Source organism: Phascolarctos cinereus, unplaced genomic scaffold (assembly GCF_003287225.1).
Source record: "Phascolarctos cinereus isolate Bilbo 61053 unplaced genomic scaffold, phaCin_HiC Scaffold_1;HRSCAF=81, whole genome shotgun sequence".
In the NCBI taxonomy this organism is placed as follows: domain Eukaryota; kingdom Metazoa; phylum Chordata; class Mammalia; order Diprotodontia; family Phascolarctidae; genus Phascolarctos; species Phascolarctos cinereus.
In genome coordinates this window covers 83,691,624-83,705,619 of record NW_027555514.1, presented here as the reverse complement: position 1 = coordinate 83,705,619, position 13,996 = coordinate 83,691,624, and the positions used below count along the sequence as shown (strand labels likewise).

General features: G+C 41.9%; 1 long non-coding RNA gene across 1 annotated transcript in view; it reads right to left on the bottom strand.

The window, feature by feature from the left end:
• LOC144456809 (uncharacterized) overlaps positions 1 to 6,150 on the bottom strand; it is a 30,868-nt gene extending 24,718 nt beyond the window's left edge. Inside the window, exon 1 of the long non-coding RNA XR_013485912.1 lies at positions 5,997 to 6,150. This is a non-coding gene — a long non-coding RNA (uncharacterized LOC144456809). The remainder of the gene's footprint in view (positions 1 to 5,996) is intronic.
• Positions 6,151 to 13,996: the final 7,846 nt, after the last annotated feature.

Genomic DNA, 13,996 nt, shown 5'->3' with positions numbered 1-13,996 from the left:
TAAAAAGTACCAGAATGACCACACTCACAGATAGCTAATATCTAATTATTAGCTATTATTATTAATTGCTAGCTAATTATTAGTCCTTTAAGGTTTGCAAAGTGTTTTACAATTACAGTATGTTATTTCTTTTGACCCTTACCCCTATTAAATAGATGGCATCAGGTAAGGCATCAGCTTTTGAATAATTGAAATAGGCTATGTTTATATAAACTCAAACTTTGGTGATTTAACATTTGTCTACAACCTTAATGGAAAAAGGAGAAATGCCTAGGTTCCCCTTTCTGAGGTTTAGGAAGGCTGCCTGTCTAGGGTTTAAGTGGGACAGTATAAAGAACTGCAGGTTATTTCCCACCACCAGGAAAATCTTTACCTTGGAAGTCGTCCTCTGAGCCACCCAGTGAGGGTTTTCCAGCAGCCTCCAAGGAGATTCTCCAGGGCTGGTGCCTGGCAGAAGACTGTATCCTAGGAACCCAATTCTATCATCCGTGGACAGACTGACCAAAGGCTGAGCCTCTCCCATAAGACTGTAAGGTAACGGATTGATCTGAACTTGGAGGAAGGTTACAGGACTGCAGTATAATAGATCTGGAACTAGAAGGGACTTCAGAGCCCTCTATTTCAGCTTCCTCATTAAAATAGATAAAGAAGCTCAGGTTCAGAAAGGTTACCCAAGGTTACATAGGTAGTAATAGAAATAGCTAACATTGCTATAGTGCTTACTATATTCTGGGCACTGTGCTAACACTTTACAATTATTATCTCATTTGATTCTCACGATAACCAAGTGAGGTAGGTGCTGTTATTATATCCATTTTACAGATGCAGAACCTGAGGCAGAGAGGTTAAGTGACTTGCCCAGGAAGACTCTGCTAGTAAGTGTCTGAGGTAGGATTTGAACTCGGGTCTTTCTGACTCTAGGCCTGGTGTTCTATCTGCTGCCCTCCCTAGCTGGTGGTAATCAGCTGAGGAAGAATTTGAACTTAGGTCCTCTGACTGCAGAGACAGTGTCTGCCCCATTGTATCATGTCTCTGTACTTGAGAGAGAGAACTCTTTCCTTGGCCCCAAAGCAGATGTGAACTGCTTTGGATGAAGTCATAAAGGCCTACTCACTGGGTGTGTTGCCGACACAAAATGAGAAGAGGTCTTGAATGACAGAATCAAGGTTCAATGTGATGTCAACAGGATGAAATATTGATAAGAAATTTTAAAAAATGGAATGTAATAGGGAAGAATGCAAAGTTCTGTGTTGAGGTTCAAAAGAAGACTAAAACACAGGATGAGTTGGGAGCCTTGGCTTTATAACAGGTTGTATAAAAAAATATCAGTTACATGCAGTTGAATGAGCAACCCACTGAATGAGTCTATCAGTACACATGTCTTAGATAGGGGCCGTAGATGGAGAATGAGCTGGGCCCAGGACTGAAGAAGAGTAAGCCTAGACAGCCATGGACTGATGTGTAGGGGTGGTCATGAGCAGCAGATGTGCCAGCTTCTGACCAGCTGTGCAGGTAAAGCTGTGAATTTGGACGCCCCTCAATCCTGAGGCTGCCTTGCACTTTTCCTACAAACACATATGGTTCATCTTGGTCTACCACACACTGATTACATACTGCTATTGTTAGTTTTTTTTTTATTACTTTGTATGTTGCTATTGTTAGTTTTTTTATGAGTCTGGAAAAGTGCTGGACTCTTATTGGTTCTCAATAAATATTTGTTAGTTGAATATTCAGGACCTTAATATCTTTTTCCTTTTCCATAAATAATATGATATGATCTAACTGTTCTGTCAAGGATTTCCAGGTCATGTGATCAACAAAATGTAGGATCAGGCATTTACTCTCATTCCTATGACCTCTCAAATCTCTCCAAAACAGAAATTATACACCAAAGATAAAGCAACTTCAGCTATCTCCATGGTCTAAGAGACCTGTAACCAGAAATGAATTTAAAAAAACAACACCATGAACTGAACTGAAGCTCACTTAGCACCCTCTCCCCTAAGTGTCCACCATGTTACCAATAAACCGAAGAGATGACCCACAGGCTTGCAACAAAACCAAGCCCCATACTCTGGTACACCTCTCTTTCTAGTGCCATGGAGATCTGGGCTCCAGGCTTCAGAAGTCTTCTGGGGCTGTAACAGCCAATACCGTGGTAGGATTCTGTGTTGCAAACATCTCTTCAGGAGAGCAGAGGAACAGAAGGAAAGGGGTAGATATATATGTCTGGGCTTGAAATAATGGTAAAACCCACAACCTCATCCCCAAGAGCCTTGGAGACCCTGGCTACAGAAATCAACCCTGTAGCAACAGCATGGAATCTCTCTAAACTATTAGTACTGGGCCAAAGAACTGAGGAATACAGAGAGTAGGACAGGATGCTGGAACAAGACACATTCCAAATAAGCCTGAGGTAAAGAACCTAGAATCTGGCTGGGGTCAGTTCTATCCCTCCAAAAATCTCTTGAGGCAGAGACCTAGGCTGGTAAACTGAATTGCCCAGTTTGGAAGAAGACTGAGATGCTTTGAGAACCAGTCAGTCTCCAAGAAAACTACCATCATAGGGGAGAGAGTAAAAAAGTGAGCAACAGGAGAAAATAAGGGTAAAAAAGACTGAAATTAAAGTAAAATTATATCCGGTGCAACACAAAAAAGAAAAAAAAAGGACAGAATAGAAAAACTTGAATTGTGATGGCAAGTCTTACCAAGGAAACAAAAGAGAGAACCACTGATTGGTAATGAGAATACACAAAGGACAATTCAGAAGAAGAGAACCAAAAAACAATAATATTGAAAGAAAACATACTCACTTTCCAAGAGAAATATACTGATCTCAAAGCAGGATGTGTAGGGACAACTAAAGTTCACAGTCTTCTAGAAGAACGTGATAAGACAAAAAACCTGAACATCATAATGTAAGAAAAAATGCAAGAGAACTGCTCAGAATTTCTGAACACAGAAAATGGAAAGAATTTATAGATGTAAAGAACAAAACCAAACCAAAACAAAACCCAAGGCTGCAAACTCTAGGACCCATAGTGGTTAAAGTTAACAATTCAGTTCAGAAATGAGTTCTGTAAGGGATCAAGGAAATACAAAGGAAAGGAAATTTTAATAACACAAGATTAGTCTGCACCCACCAGAAAAAGCAGGAGGGAATGGAACCATATGTTTTGAAGAGCAGAGGAGCTCTGTATGTAGTCTAGGATGACTTATTGTGCAAATTTGAGCTTATCCATAAATGAAAAGATGAATGTTCAATAATTCTTAGAAAGAAAAACAGACCTGAAGAGATTATTTGCTTCTTTAATACCCCAGACAGCAGAAATGCAGAAGGGGGCTAACGAAAGCAGCAGCCAAGAACAGTGACAGCAACAGAGTGACAGCAGAGAGGCCAGCAAAAGATTTTTTTTTCTAAATTTGCACAAGGAGACAGGGGAGAAAGCAGAAGCCTAGGGCATTATTGACAGAACTTTGCAAACCTTGCCTGCAGGTGAATCAATATTTTTTTTTTTTGTGGGATTACATTGGAAGGTGGGAGGGTGCATAAAAGGGGAGAGGTGAGCAGGGGAATAGAGGGGAATGTGTGATGTGGTTGGGTCAAATCAAGGGCTAGAGGGAAAGGGGACCTTGTGGTCTTTCAGAAAGAGAAGAGCCTGCAGAGGAGTATTTGAAGGGGAAGGAAGAAGGCTTGAAAAGGGGAGCAAATGAAGGAGGTCTTGTTTTGGTGATGGGAGGCAGTTCCACTGATGAATGCTCCTGTGGGTCAAGAGAGATGTTCTATGAAGGGGGATGAATCTCGTGCAGGGTATTGTCTGGGGGTTGGTGCTTGAAAAGATCAACTCATCCCTACCTTGTGAGGTGGGAGAGAGGAGTTGGAATTACTGAAGGCAGCTGGCATCTGGGGGGATAGGAAAGTATGGATTCAGGGAAGAGATTCTGAGGCAAATGGGGAAAGAAGGTAACCAAGGGAAGAGTATAGATCAGTGATAGGCTGCATAAGTAGGGAAGTTGGGAGGGTGATGGTGTCCTACCACTGAGCCGTGTCCTTTCTGTCACCTGCAGAAATTTGCACTGTTGTGGCAGTGAGGTACCGTTGAAAAAGGGAATCCTCAGAGCAAGTTCTACAAGGCAATAGCAGAAAGTGCCTAGAGGGGAGAGCCCAGAATGGAGATCTTGGAAGCTTTGATTCCATGAGGCATACAGAGAATAGAGACTGAAAAATGATAGGGACATGAATACAGAGAATGAGGGTCTAGAACAGATAGAAAGAGCAGATGGAAAGTGAAGAGAAGGGAGAAATCCTCTCTGGAAAGGGGTAGAAAAGATGAAATTAAAAAACCTAATGGGGGCAGCTAGGTGGTGCAGTGGATAGAGCACCGGCTCTGGAGTCAGGAGGACCTGAGTTCCAATCTGGCCTCAGACACATAACACTTACTAGCTGTGTGACTCTGGGCAAATCACTTAACCTCAATTCCCTTGCAAAAAACCAAACAAACAAAAAACCCAAACAAAAACAACAAACAAAACCCTAATTAAAGGACTAGTTGAAGAAGAAGAGAGGAAAGGGGAATCTATGACAAATAAATGGAGGGAAAAGGGGGGGACACAAATTAAGTAACCTGATAAAAACAGGAAAGAAAAAGGAACTAATAAGCAAAACCCCAAAGTAAAAGGGATAATGAAGGAGAGGAAGAGGTTGGGGTGAGGAGAAGAGAGTCAGTGGGATTAAGCTAAAGTAACTGAAGAAACATGGTATTAGAGAAGGGGAAAAAAAATCACAATTTGAAAAAATCCAATATTAGAGAAAATAGAGGAAAATGTAAACCTAATTCTTATAACTTTAAATGTGAATGGATCAAACAGTCAAATAAAGCTAAAAATAGTGACAGATTGGATAAGAAAACAAAACCCTTAATCTGTTTCTTATTGGAGATACATTAAAAAAAAAACAAGATATATATAAAATAAAACTGAAAAGATGGAAACAAATTTCCAAATGAAACCAAAAAAGCAGCAGTTAACCATCATCCTATCTTACAAAGCAAACATTCAAAAAATAAAAGGAGATAACCAAGGAAACTACATTATAAATATTCTGGCTAGGGCTGTGTCTTTGATGATAAGGCCTTTCTGAAACAATTCAGATTGCATCACTTATGATAATAATAGCTACCATTTATATAGTGCTTTAAGGTTTGCAGCCTAAGGAAATGCAGGCTGGGTCATTTCATAAAGTACTTATCATCAAAGACTCATCCCTTGCTAGAAATCCAACCTCTTGCTATTGGGGATATACCAAACTTTGCCACAGGATATAAAATACCCAGAAAAACAAAGACATATATGTTACTCTCCCAACTATCTCTCTGATGGTCATAGTAGAGAAGATGTCCTCACATCAAAGTCACTTTCTATGGACCTAGACAATGAAGCCAAACTTTTTCCAGATTCCCAGGATTTGGGTTCATGTGACCCTGGGCAAGTCATTTAACCCTATTTGCCTCAATTTCCTCATCTGTAAAATGAGCTGAAGAGGAAATGGCAAACTACTCCAGTATCTTTGCCAAGAAAATCCTAAATGGAGTCACAAAAAGTTGGACACGACTGAAATGACTGAACAATAACAGGCACACCATACGATCAACCCAAATTGATTAAAGGCATCAAATTATCTACAGCTAGTAACTATCCTTTTTCCTCCTTAAATATCCCACTTCCTGACCCATCTTTACCCTTACAGACTTCTAGGAGAACAGTGAGATTGCTCAAGGTGCCTTGGATATTTGACTTCTTTTAAAAAATCCCTTGTTACCCTCCCTCTACCTCCCACCCACACCACCTGGAAGGAGGCATGTGATTTGTCCTGATCAAGTGTGATAATATTTTTAAAGTACCTGGCACACAGTAGGTTCTATGTAAATGCTTATTTCCTTCCCTAGCTCATTGTAGAAAGGGATAAAAACCATGAACGTGTGTATTAGTGCTCTCACCTTTTCTTCCCGTAGACCTTGTGAGTTCTTGACTTTTTCTTGTTTAATATCCAAATGTTCTAAACAACATGAGTGAATTAGGAGGGGCAAGGACAGACCAATGGTCTGGGGCCATTTTGGCATATCAATGAAGGGCAGAAGTGGGGCCCTGGAAATGTGGGTTGAGTCAGAAAAACAGCTAATTCCTCTGACACACCTTATCTCTTTCTTCCAGATCCAGAACTGACCCGCTTGAATGCCTATGTCAGCAAACAGTTTTCCAGCTTGTCTCTGCCCTTTGGACTACAGTCCCCCTCCCTCCTTCCTCCAGAAGAAGTGCTGGTATCAAACTGGCCTGGCTTTTTGGTTGATGCTTGCATAGATCCCAATTCAGAGCCTGCCCTTCTCTCCTTATGAAAGGATTTCCCTCTATAGCTGTTTTCGCCCGGTCACCAGCATGTGAGGAGCCTCCTCTGGGTGGAATAGGGCAGTACTAACTCCAATTATTCCCTTTGCCTCTTTTGTACTTTCAAGGGTTCTACCAGGAGGGGTAGATAGCTAGCTATCCTCGGCACTTTCTTGTCTTCCTGTTTCTTCCCAACTTGGGGCAAGAACTTGGATGAAAAGTCCTGTCACCAGGAACTTTCTCACTTCCTTGTAAACTTTATGCTTACCACTCAACGCCAACGTGTTTTCTGAGTATCAGCCTAGCTGCTTGATCCTCCCTGTCAAAATCTTGAAGAAGCTACTGCTAATCAGCCCTTCGCTTCAGCCCTAGCATGGGTCTCAGAGGATGAGGAGGTCTCTGTCTAGCAGGTGTGTCTGTGTGTAGATGGGTCAGCAAATCGAATTCCTTAGCTTGGCTTCCCGACTCTTTGTTGCTCCCATTCTATCCCTTTGCGCTACTGAATCACTTTTACTGAGGATGTTGATTCAGAAATGCATTTAATCAAAGTGGCAAAAGAAATACAAGTGAGTTAACATCAAAGCAATGGTTGCATGTTATCTCAAACTGTAACTCTAGTTTAATGCCAGCTTCTACTCTCCAGACTGGAGAAACCCTGTCTGCTCGCTGTCCATTTCCCCCAACCCCCAACTCTGACTTCTGGCATCAAGGTCTGGGTCTGGGGCTCAAGCCAGTAAAAATCTGTTATCTGGTTATAAATATCCTGGCTCCCAATGAAAGAAGGTGACATAAAAACCCAGATTTCTAGCCTTGTTAGAGATGTCCAGGATAGCCTATACATAGAATAACAGAATGTTGCTCTGAGGGTTCAGCAGTTCTGTTACCCAGGATATGAAATTTCACTGTGCTTTTAGTCTGTTCCTACAAACTTATCACTGAAGTGTGGGGGTAGTTATAATGCTCCAAAGCCTGTGCCATGGGCAGAGCCTGTCATAAATCTGATGCCCAAAGTGGCATGGGGACAGGTGCACTGCTGGGTACCAATGAGCCCCTCCTTTATCTCTTTATCTTTTTCCCTCCCCACCCCTTTTTTTTTTCGGTGAGGCAATAAAGATTAAGTGACTTGCCCAGGGTCACACAGCTAGTAAGTGTCAAGTGTCTGAAGCTGGATTTGAACTCAGGTCGTCATAACTCCAAGGCCAGAGCTCTATCCACTGTCCCACCTAGCTGACCCCTCTTTCATTTTCAAAGACTTGTGCCACCCTTCATTTGATGTCCCTAATCTCTGTCATCCTTCCAGGGGCTAAGAATCTTGGGAAGTAACCTGGGTAAATGAAACTATGACAAAGTATTATTTTGCCATTTCCTTCTCCAGCTCAGTTTACAGATGAGGAAACTGAGGCCATAGGGTTAAGTGACTTGACCAGGGTCACACAGTCTGAGGCAAGATTTGAACTCAGGAAGATGAGTCTTCCTAACTCCAGGCCTGGCACTCTAATCCACTGCTCTACCTAGCTACCCAAACTAGAATAAGGGAACATACACTGACCTGAATTCCATTCATGGCTGGAATTATGTTCCCTGAGCCATTGTAACCCTGAAATTCTCTTGCTGAGTTAATGTTGACTACATCCTAGATTATGTGGCCTCCCAGGTGAGTGAAAAGGGTTTTTGCCATCACCAATCCTAGGGTCTTCTTTTAGTGGTAACTTTCCCTTCAGGATGCTTTTCTTCCCAGAAACAAGTGGGCTTTCTCCCATGTTTGATTGTTGCTAGCACCTATGGGCCAGCTGATTGAAGCCCTGGAATAGGAAGAAGTATTTGCCTTGGCAGCCCAGTAGGGCCATACTCTGAGAAATGGGTCTGTTCTTGTCCAATTTCAGATTTCATTTGATTCATTAAGAATTCTCTAAGAATGCCCCAGTCTCACCCGCAATGAATGCTAAGGTGGATTATCAGGGGTACTACCTTGGAAGCCCAGGCCATGGTGAATAGGAAGGGGAGCCAAAATCTGATTCCCAGTCATGTGGACTTGAGACACTCTGGCTATTCCAATGGCTTGGTACTCCCAAGCTTGTCTTTTCTTCTATCCTATAGGCATTTATTCTGTTACTTGCATCACATTAAGTGGGTCTGCAAAGCCAGAGGTATAAGATTCCCTGCTAAGCTATAAACCCTTACCAATTACTTTCATCCCTACCACTTTCTTCAAGCCCCAAATCTCCCTTAGTGGATGGAACTCATTTACATAGTTCAACTTACATAGTTCAACAATGACCATCCTCCCTATTGTAGCTGTCCTAGCCTAGCTACAGCTTTGGAGGTATCCTAAAATGGGCAGGGACATCATCTTATACTACTGATAATGTAGCATAAGAAGCATCTTTTTGTCTATCAAAACAAGTGAACAAATGTTTGCTGGTTGCAGCTGAGACTGAGTGAGAGAACCTGGCTAGTATAGGACTGAAGAAGAGTGGATTTAGAACAGAAGCCGTAATTCTCTGTCATCTTGAACAGTGACCTCATTTCTCTAAGCCTCTATTTCACTCTCTATAATATTAGGGTGCAGGGCAGCTAGGAGTCACAGTGGATAGAACACTGGGCCTGAATTCAGGAATACTCTTCTTCCTGAGTTCAAATCTGGTCTCAGACACTCATTGGCTTTGGGACGTTGGGCAAATCACTTGCCCCTGTTTGCCTCAGTTTCCTCATCTGGAAAAGGAAATGACAAACCACTTCAGGAACACTGCCAAGAAAACCCCAAATGGCATCACAAAGAGTTAGGCATGATTGATATGATGGAACAACAACAATGAAAATATAAAGGGATTGCACCAGATGATTTCTAAGGTCCCTTCCTTCCAGCTCTAAATTATTACATCTCAGGAGCAGAGAGATCATACAGTCCAGCCTTCCTCAGTTTACAGATGAGGAAACTGAGTCTTGGGGAGATTATGTAACTTGCTCAATGTCACAGAGGAAGTAGAGTCAGGGGCAGGATTTGAATTCAGACACTCTTACTATAGAGCCAATGCTCTCTCCCCTGTATCAAGCTGCCGCTGCCTCCCTTAGAATTAGACAAAGCTCGGTTCTGTAACTGCTATGTATCTGTAATTTAGCCACCTGTATATAATGTGCATTTTGAGCTTCCTCCCAGGACAGTCATGTAGTTCTTATGACCTAAAGGGCAGCCTGAGAATGTGATGTGGGCAATTTGCTGGAGAGAAGCCATGAGCTCTGTTTCCATCTCAAAGTCCCTAAGGTGGTAGTAATAACATAAGTGGCCAACAATGAGTGGGGCAGCCAGGTGGCACAGTGGATGGAGTGCTGGGCTTGGAATCAGGAGGAACTGGATATGACTGAAATAACCAGGGATGAGCACAAGTAGAAGAGAGTGGGTGTGTAGGAAGGTGAACGATATATAAATGTTGTAAGGAGTTTGGAGAGAAGCCAGGTAAGAAAACATTTCTCCTTCCCAGTCATGATTGTAGACCCAAGGAAATCGTTTGGTCGGCCCACCCTTTAACTTCACAATCAGCCAGTCAGTCAAGAAGGATCCATCAAACTCCTACAGGGTGCCCAGCATTGTAGGCAGTGCTTAGAAAACATGATCTAACTGGACATACATAAACACTTTGGTTGATTCTCCTACCCACACCCATTGTAATGACAACAATGCTTTATTTTTGCAGAGGAATTTACAGTTTACAAAGTACTTTCTCATAAATTATTTCATTTAACCCTCCAAACAAACCTGTGAGATAGGCAGGGATTATTATCCCTATTCTATAGATCAGGAATCTGGGGCTCCAAGATGTTAAATGACTTGTCATGGTCACATAGCTAGCAAGTGGTGAAGCTGAGACTAAACCTTGGGGCGGTTTCTTATCTCCATTTCAGTGTTTTCCAGTTTACCACTTCACCACTCAGCCTCACATGGTAGGAATGAGGCTGGAGAATGGATAGTGGGAGAGAGTATTTGTAAACAAAACACTCTCTGAAAATGGGTTGTGGAATTAACAAAAATAAACATGTGAACCCCAGACCCCTCTGCTGTGTCCTGGATTATGCACAAGCAGGATGCTTGTATAATCAGTGATGTGGCCCTTGGAAGAAGAAAAGATGGAGAAAAGAATGTGTACAAAGTAGATCTAGGGAACTAGAGCAGGTACATAGAAAACAGTAAGGCTTGATGACCCAAAGGGCATGGTACATGGGGAGGGCTGGTTTATGCAAAATATATTTTGTAGATAGGGGTAGGGGAAGACTTCAATTTGAAATCATGTCTTTAGGGCATTGCTGGGTTTTAAAGAAAAGATCCCAAACATCCTTGAGCTGGAAGTTGTCCAGAAGAGAGCATTTGTAAGGGTAAGGTTGTGTTAGGGAAGGGTGTGTCTTTTACCATCTAAGAAATTTGACTTAGTTACTTTAATGGATTTGTCATTTCACTGGAGTGAGTAGAGCTTCCGCAATGAAGGTCCTCCACTCCTTTCCTTCCCACCCTGAGCATCCATGTCCTTTTGCAAATCCTCTGTAGAGGATTCAGCAAACACACTAGAAGGACTTCCTCTGCTCCCTTTAATGCCACAAGGGTACCAATATAATATCAGGGCTGCTCATCTAGTGTATCTGCAGCATCAAAAGCATTATTTGCCTTTATCACGTGCATTCCTTGAGAGTGTGCCTCTCTTAATGCAGAGTGTGTGTATGTGTATCCTCTCTTCCAGTGATGCTCTGTAGAGTTTCAGATAGGGGAAGGGTAAGTGTTCTATATTGTTATTGGTGGTTTTTTTTTTAACCATATATTTGCTTTGAGCAGATTGCATCCTCTGGCTGACTATTGAAGGTGAACATATCAGTGGGGGCTCGTGCAATGTAGTTTTAAAAGTGTGGACCCAAAGAATACCTTGAACCTCGGATAGTCACTTCCTGGGAGATCCAAACTGACCTACTTCCTTTCATGCCCTTTTGATATCTTATTTAAAAATTAAAACAATCCATTACAGAAAATAGCATAAAAATGAATATGAGGTCTTTTGCATGCAAATAATTATATGTATATATTTACAAGTTGTTATATGTTATGGCAGGCTCACATCTACTGTGTGTCTTTCCATTGCCCACGGGACCATAGATTTAGGGCTGGAAGGAATCTCAGAGGCCTCCCTTTCGTTATATAGGTCAGGAGACTGAGCATCAAGAATTACTTGCTGAATTGCTTGCCCAACATCACACAAAAAGTAATTGTCAGAAGTGGTATTTGAACCCAGGTTTTCTGGCTCCAAAGCCGGTGTTCTTTACATTTCATTCCCATCATCCTCCATTTGTGTCACCTGGAATTCCGATTGTTTTAAGCCAGTCTTGTTTCATGCTTTACCACCATGCTGCTCCAGGAGAATATTTAGCATTCTAGAAATAGGCTTTTGTCATGCCCACACCCCCTTAAAATGTGCCATCAATAAGGTTATTTCTGTCTTAATTCTTTGGGTTTTTCCACTATTCCCTGTCTCTTAAATTCTTTTGTTACGAGGGTGTTTGTTCCCAGAAACTTTTCCTAATTTTCTCCAGGCACTCCCAAGGAAGGTGTGGGTGGGACAGTCTCAGTGGGTGTTTCAAGCAGGGTGTGGTTGTGGAGAAAACAAAAGGATTTTCTCCTGAAATGAGTCAGCACCAAGGGAAGTCCAGGGATGGGTGGGGACGCAGGTCTGGAGGAGTGTGAGTTAGTCAGGTCAGAGGTGCAAGCTCTTATATTCAATTTATCAAAGGTTTATTAATCACCTATTCAGTTCAAAACACACCCTTATTAACTAAGTACCTGTGAAGTTCAACACACACAAAGACAAAACAGTCTCGGACCTCAAAGACCTTACATGCACCGCTGGGCTGTGGGGTGGGGTACACAATAGATATTACACAACAGTAAGCATGTGACCTTGGGCAGGCCCCTTCATTTTTTTCTGAGCATCGGTTTTCTTTTCTGTAAAGTGGGAATAATAATACCACCGCCACCTGCCTCGGCATTGTTGGGAGGAAAGTGCTTTGTAAGACATAAAGGCGTACAGAAACATGAGATATTTTTATGATTATTACATTCTCCTTCCCTCTAAAAATAAATCTTCCAAACTAACCCCCTCCAGCACCCATTCCCCATGCGTTTACTATTTTTGGAAACTTTACATCTCTAGATTTGAGGGCCTCTAGGAAGGAAAAGTCTTCCTGTCCCAAACCCTTCCCCCTCACTTTTCTCTTCATTGTCATGTTGCCTCAAACTCAACTAATGAGACTTCTGCTCTGAGAGGATCCACATGTAATGGAGGGGAGTAGGTGAAGAAGAGAGGGAGATCTTGGAACTTAGGGTACAGGCCTGGGAGAGCAGCCAAGTGGGAAGACTTGGGCAGCTCAGAGGGAATAAGGTGACTGGGGGCTAGGAAGAAAAGGGGACTTCAGGATGGAGGAAACAATCATAGAAAAGCTACCAAAGACTAGCATGGTCTGTTGTGAAATTCTGCCCAGAGGAGACCCTTATACACTTGAAAATTATTCATGAGATGTGTTCTGTTTTTCAAAACTCCCTCCATGTAGGGGGAAAAAAAAAGATGGCTGTGGGGAATTGTACATGAGATGCTTTCATAAGGGGGAAAACCAACAAATTAAGTACTCATGTTCATTCTTCTCCTCACGTTTTCTCTCCTTTTTTCATTTGCTCATCTTTCAGTAAATCTTCCTATGCTCATCAATCACCTTCTCCACTCCCATGCTGAGGAACAGAGCTGGGTGATATAGTGGGTGGAGTGTTGGACTTGGAGCCAACAAGACCTGGGTTCAAATCTTGTCTCAACTGCTTACTAGTTGTACAACCTTGGGCAAGTTTTTTAACCTTTTCATCTATGAAATGGGGATAATAATAGTAACTAGTTCATAGAGTTATTTTGATGTTCAAATGAGATAATAAATTTAAAACTAATTGCAAACCTTAAATATATACAAACATTAGCTATTATTATTATTATGCTTATTTAAATCCTTACTATGGTAAGGATTTAAAATACACTGTCTTTCTTGTACAGAGGTATTGCTTTTGCTCATCATTATTAGTAGGGTCATTTACTTTGGGTTGTTTTTCCAATAGTGGGGATGGATTTACATGGAGTCATTACTCATTCTCACATAGTCTCTCTTATTGTATGCATTCACAGTCAGGCTAGCCCAGGTCAGAGGCACAGCATACAGTTAGGAAACCTTGCGAAGGTAACTGACCCACACAAGGGTTGAACTAACATTTAGTGTCCTTATCTCAGTGACCCAACCAACCGAACTAACCAACCGAAGCTATATTTGTTCATTACTTATTTTTTTGTTTTTTTAGGCAATTGGGATTAAGTGACTTCTTGCCCAGGGTCACACAGCTAGTAAGTGTCCAGTGTTTGGTGTGAGGATGGATTTGAACTCAGGTCCTCCTGACTTAGCTGCCCCTCATTACTTATTTTAACAAGCATTTTCTCCTTTCAAAATGGCATAGTGGGTAGAGTGCTGAACTAGAGTCAGAAAGACCTGAGTTCAAATCCTGCCTCTGATATTTACTAGCTATTTGACTCTGGAGAAATTATTGGAAAAA